Genomic DNA, 16,250 nt, shown 5'->3' with positions numbered 1-16,250 from the left:
CAACTTGAATGGCAACGGAGTACCCTCTCCACCAAATTGAGGGTCCGTTTGCCTGATTTACAGACCTGCAGACCTTAAATATGTCAGCAATAAATACTACTCCATCTCTGTCACTGATATACTCCTCCAACAGCCTGACAGAGTAAGAGCCATCAGAGATCTGGCAATTTGATTGTCCACGATTTTCACTGCCCCTTACTGCTAGGTTAAACATGGCAGTAAGGGGCAGTGAAAGCTGCAAAATGACCCTCACACTATGGGAAACAAATGTGAGGCCATTCATTTTTTTTATTTTCAAAAACAATGTCCCAGTTTGGGATGTTGTTTTTTGAAAATACAAAAACATGTTAAAAGTTTGACTGATGGTACCATCCATCAAACTGTTAATTCATTGACAGGAACATAGTCACAACAGTTCCAGCCAATGTTAAGAGATGTCTGCTGGGCTGGCACACATCTCTACATTGGCAGGCGGAGGGCCCTCAGTATGGCACTCTGCTATACAGATGAATGTACCTCTGTCTGCCAAAGTCTAAATCAGGCCCTAAGTCTCAAAAATGGAAGTCCAAAATGTTCATTGGAGCAAGGTGGCAGTCTTGTAGCTGGGGAGGGCTCCAAGAAGTCAGATAGTCATTGGATGAGGTCCCAGTAAACCAGTTGTTTTTTGGCGGGCAAGCTTGAAGCATGAGAACTTCAAGTTTTATGCTGAAGAAAGATCTCTCGCCGACCTGATATTTTGGTGCCTTTGCCCGTTCAAAATGTCTTCATTTGCACATGGTCACTTTTTTGGAGGTGATATTATTCCAGCAGGGCAAAGCTGCAGGTTGTAGCCAACGGAGGACTCCATGGATACCTTCTCAGTGAGGTCCTACTGAATTGGGTTTGCTGGTACAGAAAAGTTCTGAGCAGCAGAAACAAGAATCGCTAGCCCAGCGGCAACATACCATAATCAGGTCAGCTTGGTGGATTGCCCTTGTCCTCTGGAGGTATTTGGAGCAAAAAAGATTCTATATCCCAGGTTCTCAGAAGTGATTGGAGAGGTTCAGCAACACAGCCAAAGGAGATGATTTTTTAATTGCGGGGAATGGCCCCTTGGGCAAGGGACGCTCCCCATTAGTGGGGAAGTGTTTTGGCTGTTTTCTGACCACTCCCTGGGCAGAACAGACATTATTTAGTCTGATGCAGCCGCGGCCCGTGGAGGGAGTTCCGTGGGGCGGTAAGGCGCAGGGTGGGGGGTTCTAAAAACCGGAATATGGATAATTGCAGGTAAGTAAACAATTAAATAAATAAAACAAATTTCGGAGCACAAAATGCGATGCAGCGCGCGCTACGAAATTCGTTTTATTTATTTAATTGTTTACTTACCTGCAATTATCCATATTCCGGTTTTTAGAACCCCCCGCCCCGCCTTACCGCCCCACGGAACTCCCTCCACGGGCCGCGGCTGGTCTGATGTACACCCAAGGGGGTGGAAAACCAATAGACACCAGGGAATATGTGTGCTAACTGGAGTTAGGCTGACAGTCTGCGTGTACTGGCAGTTGGCTGGTGGTGTGCGTGGACTGATGCTTGGCTGGTGGTGTGTGCAGAATGGCGTTTGTCTGGCCGTGCTCGTGGATTGGCACTTAGGTGGCGGTGTGCATGGTTGGCAGTTTGAGTGGACTGGTGTTTGGCTGCCAGTGTGTGTGTGTGTTGTGAGCAGCAGCAAGTCACTACAGACACACCCACAAACCACCACTGAAATGCCAGTCCATACATTCCACCATCTTACGGGCAGTGTGATTGTTGTGTCTGAACTGGCATCTGGCTGGTGGTGTGTGTGGGCTGGCAGTGTGTTGGTGGCTGGTAGCCAGTATGTGTACTGATTTGCCTGAGGTGTGTTTATAAGTTGTCTGATGTTTGGGTGTATGGTGATGTGATTGGTGTGTTAGACCTGTTGGCGTATGAATGTTTTGGGTCCTTGATTGGTGTAGTGTGTAAATGTAAATGTTGTATTGTGTTGGACCCGCAGCTGGCAGAGTGAATGTTTTTCTGTGTCTGACGCATGAAAGGTGTGTGAATGGATGGTAAAGCGGTTGGTGCCTTGACGTGGCTTTACAGCTCACAAGCTGGAAGTCAGTGGTTCTCTATTCCGATGTTAAAGTTATTAACAATGACTTTTCCGGATTGTATTTCGTTAAGTCGTTGTTGAATAACGGTTTTTTTATGAGCCATTTACTTACCCTAGTGCCAAATGCAAACAGTATGTATGTGACTGACTAGTGCATGGTGTACAATAGTGTTTTAGTGTTGTTTTGCTTTTTACTGTCAGTGCATAATCTGCCTGCAGTGAACACCTTCTGCCCTCAAACTTTTTTGGAAACTGATCACTAAAGAAATAATATGTGGTATATGTTTTGTGTGGATCTCACAAAGGTTACTTACTCAGAAGTCCTTGTAAATTTGATTCATTGACAAAAACATATTTGTTCCTCACATTTCTGTGTTCTGTGAGAAAAAGTTGTGGGATCACTGGGTCAGCACAAATTTTCTACCACTCAGTGTTCCCCCAGTTCTCCCAATAACAATGCTACCTCCCTTCTGTGGGTGGGCTAAGTGCTCATGACAGGTAAGGGCCCAAAACATATGGGGTGACATCAAAATGATCTATCACAAAACGACCTGGTTTTCCAAGCGGGACACCTGCGTTTTAACTTCCGTGCTTGGCGGCCATCCACGGAAACCTACCACATCCAGACTTTTCTGAAAACTAGACAACTGGGGGAGTCCAGGGAAGTGTGGCTTGTGTGGATCCCCAATGTTTTCTTACCCAGAATCTCCTGTAAACCTCAAATGTAACTAAAAACTCACATTTTCAACATATTTCTGTGTGGGAAAGTTGTGGGATCACTGGGTCAGCACAAATTTCCTACCACCCAGCATTCCCCCAGGCCTCCAGATAAAAATGCTACCACAATTGTAAGGGTGGGCCAAGTGCCCGCGAAAGGGAAGGGCCCAAAACCTATTGTGGCAACATCAAAATGATCTATCTCAAAGCGACCTGCTTTTGCAAGGGAGGCACCTGCGTTTTTGGTCCAGGGCATGGCAGCCATCTAGGGAAACCTACCAAACTGAGACATTTTTGAAAACTAGACACCTGGGGTAGGCCAGGTAGGTGTGACTTGGGTGGATCCTCAACATTTTCTTCCTGAGAATCCCCAGAAAACCTCAAATTTAGTTAAAAAGTTACATTTTCTGCAAATCTCTTTGTGGGATATTTTTGGTATCACCGGGTCGGCACACATATCCTACCACCCAGTGTTTCCCAATAAATGTTGGGCCCTTCCCTGTTGTGGGAACTTGGCACACCCACACAAGTAAGGCACAGTTTTTCTCAGGAGACTTAGAGGTACGCTAGCTGGCAGGAAATTTGTGGCTGAATGCAGATTCCAGGACTTTTCCTCACAGAAATGCAAGGAAAATGTGGGTTTTTTTGCAAAGTTTGAGCTTTTCAAAGGATTCTCGGCAGAAAAACATTACAAGTCACCCCACCATGGACTTCCTTGGGTGTCTAGTTTACAAAAATGTGCTGGTTTGGTAGGTTTCCTTAGGTGCCGGCTTTGCTGGGGCCTAAAATCCACAGCTACCCACACTGTAAAAAACACATTGTGCTTCAGCGGACACTAAGACTAACCACACAAGTGAGACATTTGGGGGAATGCTGGGAGGTAGGAAATTTGTGGCTGCCCACAGATTTCAGGAGTTTTCCTCATAGAAATGAAATGAAATGTGTTTTAGGCAAATGTTGAGGTTTGCAAGGGATTCTGGGTAACACAACCTAGTGAGAGCCATGCAAGTCACACTACCCTGGAATCCTCTAGGTGGCTAGTTTTAAAAAAATGTATAGGTTTGCTAGGATTCCCTATGTGCCGGCTGAGCTAGGGCCCAAAAACCACAGCATGGCACTTTGCCAAAAAAATGGTCAGTTTCCAGAGGAAAAATGTGATAGGTCCACATTGCGTTTTATGTCGTTTCCTTTCATGGGCATTATGCCTACCCACACAAGTGAGGTGACATTGTTTTCAGAAGACATGGGGGAATGCTTGGTGGAAGGAAGTTTGTGGCTTCCCACATATTCCAGAACTTTCCATCACAGAAATATGAGGAACGTTTGTTTTTAGTCAAATTTTGAGGTTTGCAAGGGATTGAGGGTAACACAACCTGGTGAGAGCCACAAAGTCACCCCATCCTGGTTTACCCTAGGTGTCTAGTATTCACAAATGTATAGTTTTGCTAGGTTTCCCTAGGTGCCAGCTGAGATAGGGCAAACAATTCACAGCTAGGCACATTCTAAGAGAAAGGGTCAGTTTTCAGTGGAAAAATGTGCTGTGTCCATGTTGCGTTCTGGGCCATTTCCTGGCATGGGAACTAGGCCCACCCACAAAAGGGATTAAAAAATGTTATCGAGAGATTTAGGGGAATACAAAATAGTAGAACAAATGTTATTACCAATTGCCTTTCCCTGCATTTGCTTCTTCCAAATGTTAGACAGTGTATAAGAAAGGAGTCTTTTTAGAAAAGCCCTCTAATTCATATGCTAGTATGGGTACCCACGAATTCAGAGATGTGCAAATAACCCCTGCTTATAAACTCCATGCCTTGTGCCCATTTGAGAAATACATAGGTTTCTTTAATACCAATTTTTCACTATTTATATTTTACCATATGAATTGCTGTATAGCCGGTACACAATAAAAAACCATTACAAGGTGCAGCTCAGTTATTGGCTCTGGATAGCTTGGGGTCTTGGACACACTACAAGCCCTATATATCGCAGAACCAGAAGGGTCTAGCAGATGTAACCGTATATTGCTTTTGAAAATCTGCCATAGAAAGAAAAAGTTACAGATAAAAATATAGACACAAATGGCCGTTTTTCCAACTGAATTTTAAATATTTATTTATTTCAACTGTTACTTTTTATAGGGAAAACTAGAAGGATTTACACAAGTGACCCCTTGCTGAATTCAGTATTTTGTCTAAGTTTCAGAAATGTATAGCATTTTAGGATCCACCATGGGCTTCACGTTTGTTTCCAACACTAACTAGAAGGAGACTGAAAGCACAACAATTAGGAAAAATGCCAAAACTGTGTTTAAACATATATTTTTCTGATTCAAGTCTGACAGTTCCTGAAAGCTGGGAAGCTGATGATTTTAGCACTGCAAACCTTTCCTTAATGCTATTTGCAGGAACAAAAATAGATGCTTTCATCTGCAGCAATTTTTCCCTATTTTTATCAAAGAACCCAAAATGTAGCTGTATTTTGGCTAGTTTCTCGGTCTTCTCCTGGGTACCTTTAGAATCCCCAGGATGCTGGAAAAAAGGGCACATATTTGGCATGGATACCATATGTGGACAAAACGTTATGGAGGCCTGTTAGACCTGGCAACCTTGGCGTGGTTTCCCCTGACCTTTTGCCTCTACCTCCTGTATTTTTGACACTGTGCTGGATTTCGATTTTGCTGGTTTAGATGCTTTGGGCACTTTGCCACTGCTGATCAGTGCCAAAGTGCAAGTGCTCCCAGGGCTGGTGATTCAAATGCTACTATTGGGCCTGCAGCACTGATTGTGCCACCCACATGAGTAGCCCTAAAATGTGTCTCAGGCCTGCCACTGCAGTGCCTGTGCACAGTTTGTCCACTGCCATGTTGTCCTGGCCAGTGTACACACTTGCCAGGCCTGACCCTTCCCTTTTCTTACACATTGGACACCCCTATGGTAGGCCCAAGGTACCCCCCTGGGCAGGGTGCCATATGTGAAAGGTAGGATATGTACTAGTGTGGGTAACATGTCTTGATAGTGAAATACTGCCAATTTTGTTTTTCACTATTGAAAGGCTATCTTGCCCATAGGATAGAATAGGGAATGCTTTGTAACATGTCGACCTGCATATCTTCCCATAGCAGCAAGATAGAAAGGTGGAATCTGGTATCCCTGAACTAAGTTTGGAAATAGCACTTTTAGAAAGTGGATATTTTCTTGTTCAACCTTTCTGTGTGCCTCTGCCTGTTTGTGGATTGACTGTCTGGTTTGTGAGGGACAGGGGATGGGGTGGCTCCAGGAGGCTGGGTGAGTCAGCACTAGGCTGAATAGACCTATCTGCATGTAGAGTGGTGGGAGGAGTAGCACCTCGTTCTGAATAGGGCTGTGTCTGCCTTCCACAATGCTAGCTCCACCTCCTGTGGTGCGTCTGATGGCCCTGGCCCACACTCACAAAGGAAGAAGATGTGCACTGGCAGAGTGCACCCAGAACTGGTTTTGACTGGGTCCAGGACCCCTCACACATGAAGAACAAAGACTTTTGGGGTATAATTATCTGAGTTAAACCCATAAACTTTAGACTAGGAAAAACTTTTTGCTCAAGAAGGAATCCCTGCCAAAGAAGAACAGCCAGGTAGACTGAGGAAAAGTGCTGTCATTGCTGTGTGTCTAGGAGCTGACTTGCAGTTGCTGGTATTGCTGAGGAAGAGGACTAAGGGACTTTCTGCGGTGTGCTGTGTCCCCCTTGCTTGAAGAGGAGCTGTGCTGAGTGCTTTGTCCCCTCTGAAGTGCACCTGTCTCCAAGGGCCTGAGGATAGCTGGTACCCTGTTGAAAACTCAGGGATATAAAAGTTTTGCCAAGGACTTCTACAACTCGCCCTACATCATGCCCCGCTGTCCCTACTGTCCCTGGGGCTATTTGTGTGTCCCCAGGACGTCGTTGGTGCCGCTGCGAAGCCCGGCTTGCTGGCACGCTTGTCTGCTCTCCACAAGTACTGAGAGCACTGCGTGCATCACCGCCGCCGGCCTGTGATCAAGACAAAGCACTGAGGGTCGGTATCTCTTCACCACCTGCCCCCGATCGCCAGAATTGTTGTCCGTTTATTTGGGAATCCCTGCCGTTTCTCTAGCTGCTTGCCCGAGGCCAGGTCCATGATCAGAAAGGAGCTACGTTGCCGTGAGAACAAAGCCGGAGAGTTGCAGAGTAACCGGGACTCCCACTACTACGTCACCTAGAAGCAGAGCGGAAGAAGGAAGTCCCGTCTCCACCACAGCCGTGCCACAGGAGGAGAAGGGCTCCCTTCGGAAGTCCGCAAGGAAGGAGGAGACACCGCAAGAGCAGCCCCAGTTAAACACTCCCAGCCGCGCTGTGTCTGTGCAGGCCGGGAGCGGGTGGAGAGCCGGCGGGGGCTGCGAGTGACTGAGCGGGTGCGCAGCATTGGCTGTTCGTACCGCGGTGGCATCTGTGATCTAAAGCAGCATTCTCTGTTTTGGTTTTATCAAGTACCGCGGGGGCATCTGTGATTGAAATCAAACATTGAAAAGCAGCATTCCCTGTTTTTACAAAGAACAGCGGGGCAACATTTAAGGACAGCGTCCTTTTGGTTTCATAAAGTGCAGCGGGGGCAATATTGAAGGACAGCGTCCTTTTGTTTTTACCGAGGGCAGCATTCCGACTACGAGCTGTGGGACCAGAGCCCGCATTCCACAGCGGGGGAAGTCCGTGGCTCACGAACCGGACTGTGCAGGCGCTCGCAAAGGGATTAGCGCTACTGTTGTGAGATAATCAAGAGGTATAGTCTCTGCACCCGCTTTCTTTAAGAACTGAACTGGTGGGCCCACGTTTTTGAAACTAAAAGAATTACAAAAGAACCTTGCTAAAAAAGAGAACCTTTTCCAAAGAAACATTGCTAGAGAGAAACTTTTTTTTTTGTATGTTGGTTTTATGTTGAGTCTGCCTAATCAGATAAAGAGATTTATATTTTCATAAATAACTTGTGTGGTGTCCATTTGTGGTGTTTCACTGTGTTACTGTGAGTGTTGGTACAAATACCTTACACATTGCCTTGGGGATAAGCCTGTCTGCTCGTGCCAAGCTACCAAGGGGGTGAGCAGGGGGTTATCAACAGTGTGTATCCCCCTTACCCTGACTAGAAGCAAGGGTAACTATTTGGACAAAGGTACTTACCTCTGCCAACTAGAGACCCCCAAATCTAACAAGGCCTAAGCCAGAACTTTCCCAACTAGCCAAAAAAAGGCTTGCATTGGGAGGGGAAAAAAGCTAACAGGTGAAGGGGTTTAATATGTGTCATCCACATTTTAGACTCACAGATCGATAAGGAGTATGACAGTGTTGAGATATTTCTGAAGCAAGATATTTCCTGGTAGAACTATCTTTATTGTGGTCGATTCTAAATCCCCTCAATATTTTTAATTTGTGTGTTTTACATAACTTGTATGTTATGGTTTGGACTTTGTAAACCATGCAATCTGTTTTTAAGAAGCACCAATATTCTATTAGTTGCCATCTGGGTGATTGTATTAATGGACTCTAGAATTATGTTTTCTCGTGCTACTGCAACCAATAGGACGGATTTAGGGGTCGAGCATGGTTTTAGAGAGCCAATAGAGGACTACAGTATAATTTCTCAATCTCTCTTCTACATCATTTTGTTACCATTGCATTTTCCAACTGACAACACATTTCTAACCTGAAAAAACTCTCCTACATCTTTCACTCCTTCAAAATCATAACTTGTCATAGAGCGCTCTCGCAATGTACTGCCATAATTTGTCTGCCTCTCACATGTGCGTATTTTTCAGATACTTGTGAATTTATACTTTTATATGTGAAGTTTTCTCACTAATAGATTCAAAGTCCTCTGACATCCTTCACAACTAAGTACACAACACATAACAACAGTACAAATAAAAAAAAAAAATACATTTACATTGAAGCAAATCTTTAGATAACTAGCACTTCTATAAAATATTCTGTACATGTTAATATGCCTCTGAAATAAAACAATACTCTCACTATGAATATGATGAGCAGAACACATCTATCTTTGGATTTGCTTTGGCACAAATAATAAATATCTGTGAAGTATTACTGTCTAGGTCTCAGAAGCTTTGGGGAATATTTTAGCGGGCACCGACAAGAGGGAGAGGACTTAAAAATACAGAAGCAAACCTTTAACACATATGCCTTCATTGCGCTCCATTGTCACTCTCATTTGCTTGCTTTCTATTCATTAGTGTGTGTGGCCTTTCCATCCTCTTCTTGTGCTTTTCCATCCCGTAGAGCACTTTTCTGTGTGGGGAACTCCGCTATGAGTGTGGCACTCTTCGCACATGTAAGTATACGTTTTAGTAGTAAATTTGGGAGAAACAGAGGAGACTGGCTGGAATATGGTGAATACTTACAGCTAGAAAGTGTAGGGTAGGATTCAGGAAGGAACACGCAGGCACCCACAAAAGAGTAGGTCCAGTGCTTTTGACAAACTGCCCTTCTTTAGATACTATAGCTTAAAAAGTCCCTAAACAGTGGTAAATGTATTCCAGCCCAGAGCTGGAGTGAGTCTAGCACCACACAAGACGAACAACGGGTACTGCAACACCCTTCCATAGAAAATAATAGAGGTTGGGGCAAAAAAACAAGGTACAGCAATTAATGGTCAAATAAATTACACTATTGTTTAATTATATTATTTTTAAATATTTGATTGACCTTTTACAAATGTAAAAATGAATTTAACATTAAATCTCTATTACGACAAAATTCAGACTGACATAATTTTACTGATAAAACCATGACGCTGAACATCCTGTGATTCTGGGCAAATCACTTAATCTCCCCGTGCCCCGTGCCTAACAAAAAAATAAATGAATGAGTCCTCATGTAATACAACTGGTGCTATGTGAAGCGCTCTGATACCCGATTTGGGTCAAGTTTGCGCTATATAAAACTCTGTATCCTTCCACTGTTCCCTTCATATTCGATGTTTTTTTTCTTTTTGTTGAATGCACTACTTTTTTCTTTTTTGATGAAGGGCTGTACAGGAGTGTTTTTATTCCAGCTGTCTCCCTTCTGTGCTTCTGCCCCTCTGCCGGGCTCGTTCATGTTGCTCTTTCGTTGGCTGTGTGCTTCTGCCCCTCCTCTCTCATGTGTGATACTCTTGTGTGCTTATCCCCGCTTTGCTTTTTCACTCATGTGACTCACCCACCAGCTCCACATTGCACTCTCTCATATCCATTTGCCCACCGCATGTTTCTATCTTTTCTTTTGCTTCCCAACTACCTGCACTAATTTATTTATTTATTTTATGTTTATTGATCTAACTCGGATCGGCAAAAAGAAGGAAAAAAACATGCCCTCATGCATAGGGGGGAAGCCTACAAAACAACATGGATGGCCACATATGCTATTTTAAAAACCTTTTTAAAAGCCATGCTGCACAGCATTAGGGATACAGTGCAGCATGACTAAAACCTTTGGCTAAGTCAATAGGTCACAGAGGTGAAAACTATTGGATTTGCCAATGCTTGTATTCAATTATGTGCACATGAACAATGGCAGCTCATTTGTCCATAAGTGAAAAATAAACTTTTTTAAGAAAAGGTAGTGAATTAAATCAGCTTCTATTTTAAGAAGGTCATGTAGGTATTTGGCAGGGTAGTGTGGAACATCCTGTGGCTCTTCAGCCCTAAAATAATGCACTGGCGATAATTTAGTGCTGAACTGCAACAGGTTTTACCACAGCAGAAAGTAGCACAGTGCACGCTATCATCTGCGAGTTTAACGTTGGCCAAGATACCAAAGAAGATTGGATGAGATTGAGAGATTGATAGATTAATGAACTGATAGGTATTATAATTACATCTTTGCATTGAAGCCCATGGTAGGTATGACTATGATCTGAGGTTTGCCCCATAAATTTTCACCGATGTACCGGCCATCTGTTTATTTGTGGGGCACTCTTTCTTTCAATTTATGCCTGCCGCTCATATAGTGTTTTCATGGATGGGTATTACAATGTAGACACCTTACCGATAAACTAGGGTCAATTTATGATTGTCTATAAATACAATACTCCTCCATGTGTTTTATAAATTTAACATCAGGGATTGGGCGGTCAGCAAAATTTAACAAAATATAATAAATTAATCCTATATATTTTTACAATGTAGAACTGGCTTCGAAATTCCATAGGGTTCAGATAAGCGGGGCTATTAAATGAGCGGGCCGTTTTAAACTCCTTTAGATAAACTAAGTATTTGTACCATCACTCGGGTAATGAGTTAAGTACAAAACTTTATTATTTACAAAACGTCAACAAAATGTGGACCCTATCTTTAGGTTCATATACTTTACGGTTGCCACTTTAAGAAGAGCGGGCCGATTTAATTATAGAAACAAAAGTCGCGTACTTCTGACGTAAGACTCCAGGTTTTGCCGGAGTTCTCGACATATAAAAGACGCCACAAATAAACAGTGGACCTATGGGTTACTCACCCGGTAACGAGAGATACGGGGAGACGGCACGACATCCTAGAGGATCAGATAACGCTGCATTACGATTAGACAACGCCGCATTACGAAGGTAAATATAGGACGGATAGAAACTTAACGTGGGTTTTGGGAGAACGGTTTTCTCTTTATTTGGTTAGATATATTCTCCGCCTTACAACTCGGGCTCCAAATATATTTGGTGGTACATATTTATACACATTCCCGAACCTGTAGGAGGGGGATCACAAACTTTACTTTCTAACATGTTCTTGAAAATAGGATTATAAAAAGCTCCCTTGACCGGACAAAATTAATAATGATCATCATACTACAATACCCTGGATCCCTTTGGATCACATATTTAGAGATAGATATTTAGCGAACCATATAAATCCCAAATGATATTAGACTTGTGATCTATATCCGCGATATGTTGACTATAAGACACTTAATTAATATTGCAGGTGCATTTTTGAAATATATCTCCGAGGAGTCTGCGTTGGTTATTGGCAATCCTGCAGTATCTATGCGGATTTTTTATGAATCATTTGGCCGGATCCTATTGGGCTGAGTTCCCTATACTCCGTATTAATGTGCAATAATTGAGGTAAGCGGGAAATCCCTTACGACCCTATTCAGATAAAACTTTGTCGATATTAGGACTGAATCTAATAGTTTTCTATATTTCTTATATTTTCCATTAGATCCCTATAGTTTCAACAAACAGGGACTCCAAGGCACTTCATTAAGAATATACACGTAACAGATAACATTCATATATCTGTCTTTTCAAGTGGACTACACCCGCAGTGGGGGTACGTATTACCGTTATTCTTCATGTAATACAAACACTGTGGTATGAATGGACATAAGGTTTCATTGGTCAATTCTGATGCATCCTTGCATCTCCATGTTTTGGCTCTTGTATAGGAAACCTATAAAGAGTTTGTATGACCGGTATGGGTATGAATCTGAGAATCGGGGGATTCGTCTCCGGTGGCCGCATGTACTCATAGACAAAGACTAGATTGGGCTCTATGCCCGATAGGTGTGTGTTAGTAGCGGGATTCCCGTTTTATCAATGTAACACTTGATATAGAAGTCGTTTAAAATTCTATTGTTAACTTTAGACGATGTATGTAATAATGTATTTAGATGACTTACAGCAGTATGACTACAACTGTGATTGTTGTTCTTAAAGATTTAAAAAAATATATATATATGATAAATCATTTTTATGGTTTTAAATGAGCTTTTTCTTTTATTGCTTTATTAGGTTTTTAAATTGTTTAGAAATATTGGAGAGTTTTTATCTTTGTCCTGAAGAAGGTGGGATCTTAATAAGAATTTACCACCGAAACGCGTCGACGCCTGTACAACTCAGAATTGGTCTAAAATCCAGAAACTGTCTCATATTTGGATCTACTGTATAAAGAATAGACCTGTGATACATACATATTGATTTACACTGGAATTACACCATTCTGTGATGAATATATTGATTTCACACCATATCCTTGCTCTCTAAACATATATATTTTTTTATATATATTTTATATTTTTTATATGTTTATGTATTTTATGTTGAATGTCTGTATGAACTCTATTATAGGATTGCAGATATGTGGATATATCGTTATTAATAAACTACAACACTAATTTCAATTCGATATTGTTTCTTTGTCTTTGAGATATATGCGGCTATTGTTTTGGGTATTTCAGACCCTTAGTTGAGTTTGTTTGCATGTTCTGAGTGAACTTGATACGATTGTGGTCTAGGTGGCTACACATACCCAAGAGAATTTCTCTTTTTACATATTTGTGGTACCCTGACTCTTGGGCAGTGGGGTCCCTCCCATATTTTTTACTTACACAAGATTACTGTTGAGCCTGTAAACACATTGAGCCATATTCACGTGGAAAAGTAGAGGCGGTGTCCTACAACGCCAGCTGAGCAACCTTTAACACTTTTTTGATTTTCTCAACACAGATGTAGTTGCATGCCTATAAAGCCACATCAGGGGCAGGTTTCAAGGCACACTATTGTACCTGTCATGTGACTTTTTAAGGCTGCCTATTCCCCAGTGTGCATTTGTACAAGGCCTGCGCATAAATGTACATAGTGTACAATTCTGCACTGTGTGAGAAGCAGTCAGATTTACAAAAGAAGATTTTTTTTCTTTGTTTCACCCTCGGTCATTTCAGCATATTTTATGGTCGTAGAGAAGGAGTAAGACCAGCTATTTTACATGTTGTTAGAAATAATGATTTAACTCTATTCACTGTTGTAAGGCAATCGAGTTGGCGTATTTTCTAAATGTTTTCAAGCTAAATGCAGCAAATCATCATTGGCTCGAAATCAAGACCACCACTTAAAAAAAAAAAAAACAATTAATTGAATAGGATGTGAGTCACTTTCAGGTGCCAAAGTGTTGTTGTTACAAAATACTTCTTCCAAGTGGACTAGAGATGTGGGGAACTTGCTTCTGTGGTGAGAACAATAATTGCAGTTTCCAAACCCTGCCAGAGTTCCAAGGACACAGTTCTGCAACTCCTGGAATAAACACCCCGGACATTAGTCAGCTTTTCTCCGTTTGAAAATGATGCCAGAAGTAATGGTTGGTTGGCTATAGAACATACTCCCTCTGTTCAAACGAAGCTTGGGGAATAACAACATTTGATATTTATTTAATATGGTGCAACGTTAAAATATCGGTGCTGTTTGTATCTCTGTTCAAATTGCCCTCAACAAGATATACAGTTCTAGAATGCACAATCCCTCTTATGGCTGTTCTGGTGGCTCCTCTGTCAGACACACACTACAAAGATGTACCAATGTTGCCACTCTGTGGTTACCTCTGTTTAGAATTGTGATGTGGCATGGGGAGCACACATGGCATGACGTACCCCTCGACCTTGTGAGTCTTCAAGGAGGACGAGATGACTGGGTTCGAAGGTTGAGTCCATTCATTTCAATGAAGATGGAACATTTTTATGAGGACGTTTCTGAGGGTGGGTGGTCCTCTGAAGTTAATGGGGGGCACTTGGCTTGTTTTGCGTGTGAAAATGAGTCCAAGGAGGGTGACAGCTTCTAAATGAGGCTGAGTTTTGATGCAAGGCTAGGAATCCTCATGTCCTCTGTTAATTTATAACCAAGGAAAAAGAGAAAACAAAGGAAACTTGCACACAGATTAGGGCACAGGACACCTTCACAGCCCACAACAGGAGAGACCCCATTGCCCTCGCTTATGCATAGGATAACTCTAATTTCTGCAGATGCTGCTGAGTGGCATTACGACACATGCGATGACTTGGACAGATGGACAGAATCAGCAGCACTGACAAACGGAAGTGAGGGTCTTCACTGAGCGGCTTACAGCATCTCACTGGGAAGCAGATACATAGGATGCGAGGGGCTGACAAGGGTGACGCATGGGGTGTGGAAGATATATCACTGACTTATTTGAAAAGTTTAACGTTTGCTCTTTTGTGGCGCCTTCAGTGTGCTTTTCTGCATGCACTGTAGTGTTTACTAGTGTTAGTACCTCTGATCTGAGGCAAGGTGTAATATGTTGGTGAAATTATGATCAGTCTACGCCGTAATGCTTTCACTGCCTCTGACATGGACATGGGTTTTGTGGAAGTTATAGGTAAGTTAGTAGTGAGGGCAGCGTTAGAGAAATCATGGTGAGAATGTGAAAAATCATCACCAGAGGTAAGCAGTTAAGTCCTGTTGCTGTATTGGTTACAGTTTTCGACTTGTTTCAAAATGTTGTTTTCCAGAAGGTTCTTTCGGAGGAGATAAATAGACATAATTTTCTTGGATGGTGTGGACGTGTACCTGACTTGGACTACCACTATCATTCTTAACGGAACTGAAATAGTGTGGTAATGTTAATATTGTACAATGCATCATCAGAATTGTCATAGAAAGTCGGTGTCAAGAGTGATCTCACTTCAAGTGTCTGGCAGCCTTGCTCAACCATCTTATGGATAAATAAATGAACAAATACATAAAAGTCATTTAAAAGAGAAACCTATTAGGCACATACCTCATTTCCCTCATATCACAGTCGAGAGGGATAATAATGGGTCACGCTCCACCCAGAATTCATACGTTCAAAAAGCCCCGTTGAGAAAATTCAATTCATTAATTAATCAGTAGGTCCTGACCCTCCCTCACTGAACCTACATGAGGGAATAGGAGTAACTGTACTAATCCTCCAGGAGTTCCTTCGTGTATGTGATGGATTTTGCTGCTTAAAGATCATGTGTATTCATGATTATGGGTGCAGCATCTATGTGCAGAAGGAGACTCCTTACGGGAACTAATATCAGTGACTCCGGCACAGCTTATTCAGTGCCCCGGGCTCCTCACCAATAGGGAACTCCTGTGTCTGTGTGATGAGGTCAAAGGGAATGAGACCGATTTCATTTTTTCGTTCGTTTGAGCCTGTCTGTGCTTTGTCAGTCTCTGTTCTAGCTCTGTCTTATTCATTTCAGGTCAGGCACAACTTCCCTGTTTGCACCCGGCACATCTACTTAAAGATGCGCTGTGGCGTAAACAGGGAAAGTGAGCCCTATTATGAAGAATGCACTGCCCTCGGGCAGGCCTGAATTCGCGCTGTCCCCAGGGCAGTGTATTCAACAGAAATATAGAGCAGCTGTTTAAAAGCTGTTTAAAAGCTGCTCCTTGTTTCTCTGTGCTGGTGGCAACTCGCCTGCACTTTCAAAAGGCATTAAAGATCCCCTTGCAGGCAGGTGCCGTGACTGACTGCACCAGCCTGCAGGGGGATGTCTTGGGGGTCCATGGGACCCCCTTTCATCCCTTGAGAGGTCTGTCCTTAGGGTGTGCACTCACAGTGCAGCACCTTTTTTGTGCCACAGTGTCAGTGGGCCTCCTGAGGACAAATTTGCTTCTGCACCTGCAATGGTA

At 42.8% G+C, this 16,250-nt stretch overlaps 1 long non-coding RNA gene across 1 annotated transcript in view; it reads left to right on the top strand.

Annotated features, from left to right (window-relative positions):
- LOC146867490 (uncharacterized) overlaps nt 1-16,250 on the top strand; it is an 88,144-nt gene that overhangs the window by 29,193 nt on the left and 42,701 nt on the right. The gene's annotated exons all lie outside the window — the stretch shown is intronic.

The sequence above is a fragment of the Triturus cristatus genome, chromosome 1_2 (genome assembly GCF_964204655.1).
Source record: "Triturus cristatus chromosome 1_2, aTriCri1.1, whole genome shotgun sequence".
NCBI lineage: Eukaryota > Metazoa > Chordata > Amphibia > Caudata > Salamandridae > Triturus > Triturus cristatus.
The sequence above is the reverse complement of the archived record's forward strand: the minus strand, read 5'-3'. Positions and strand labels throughout refer to the sequence as shown.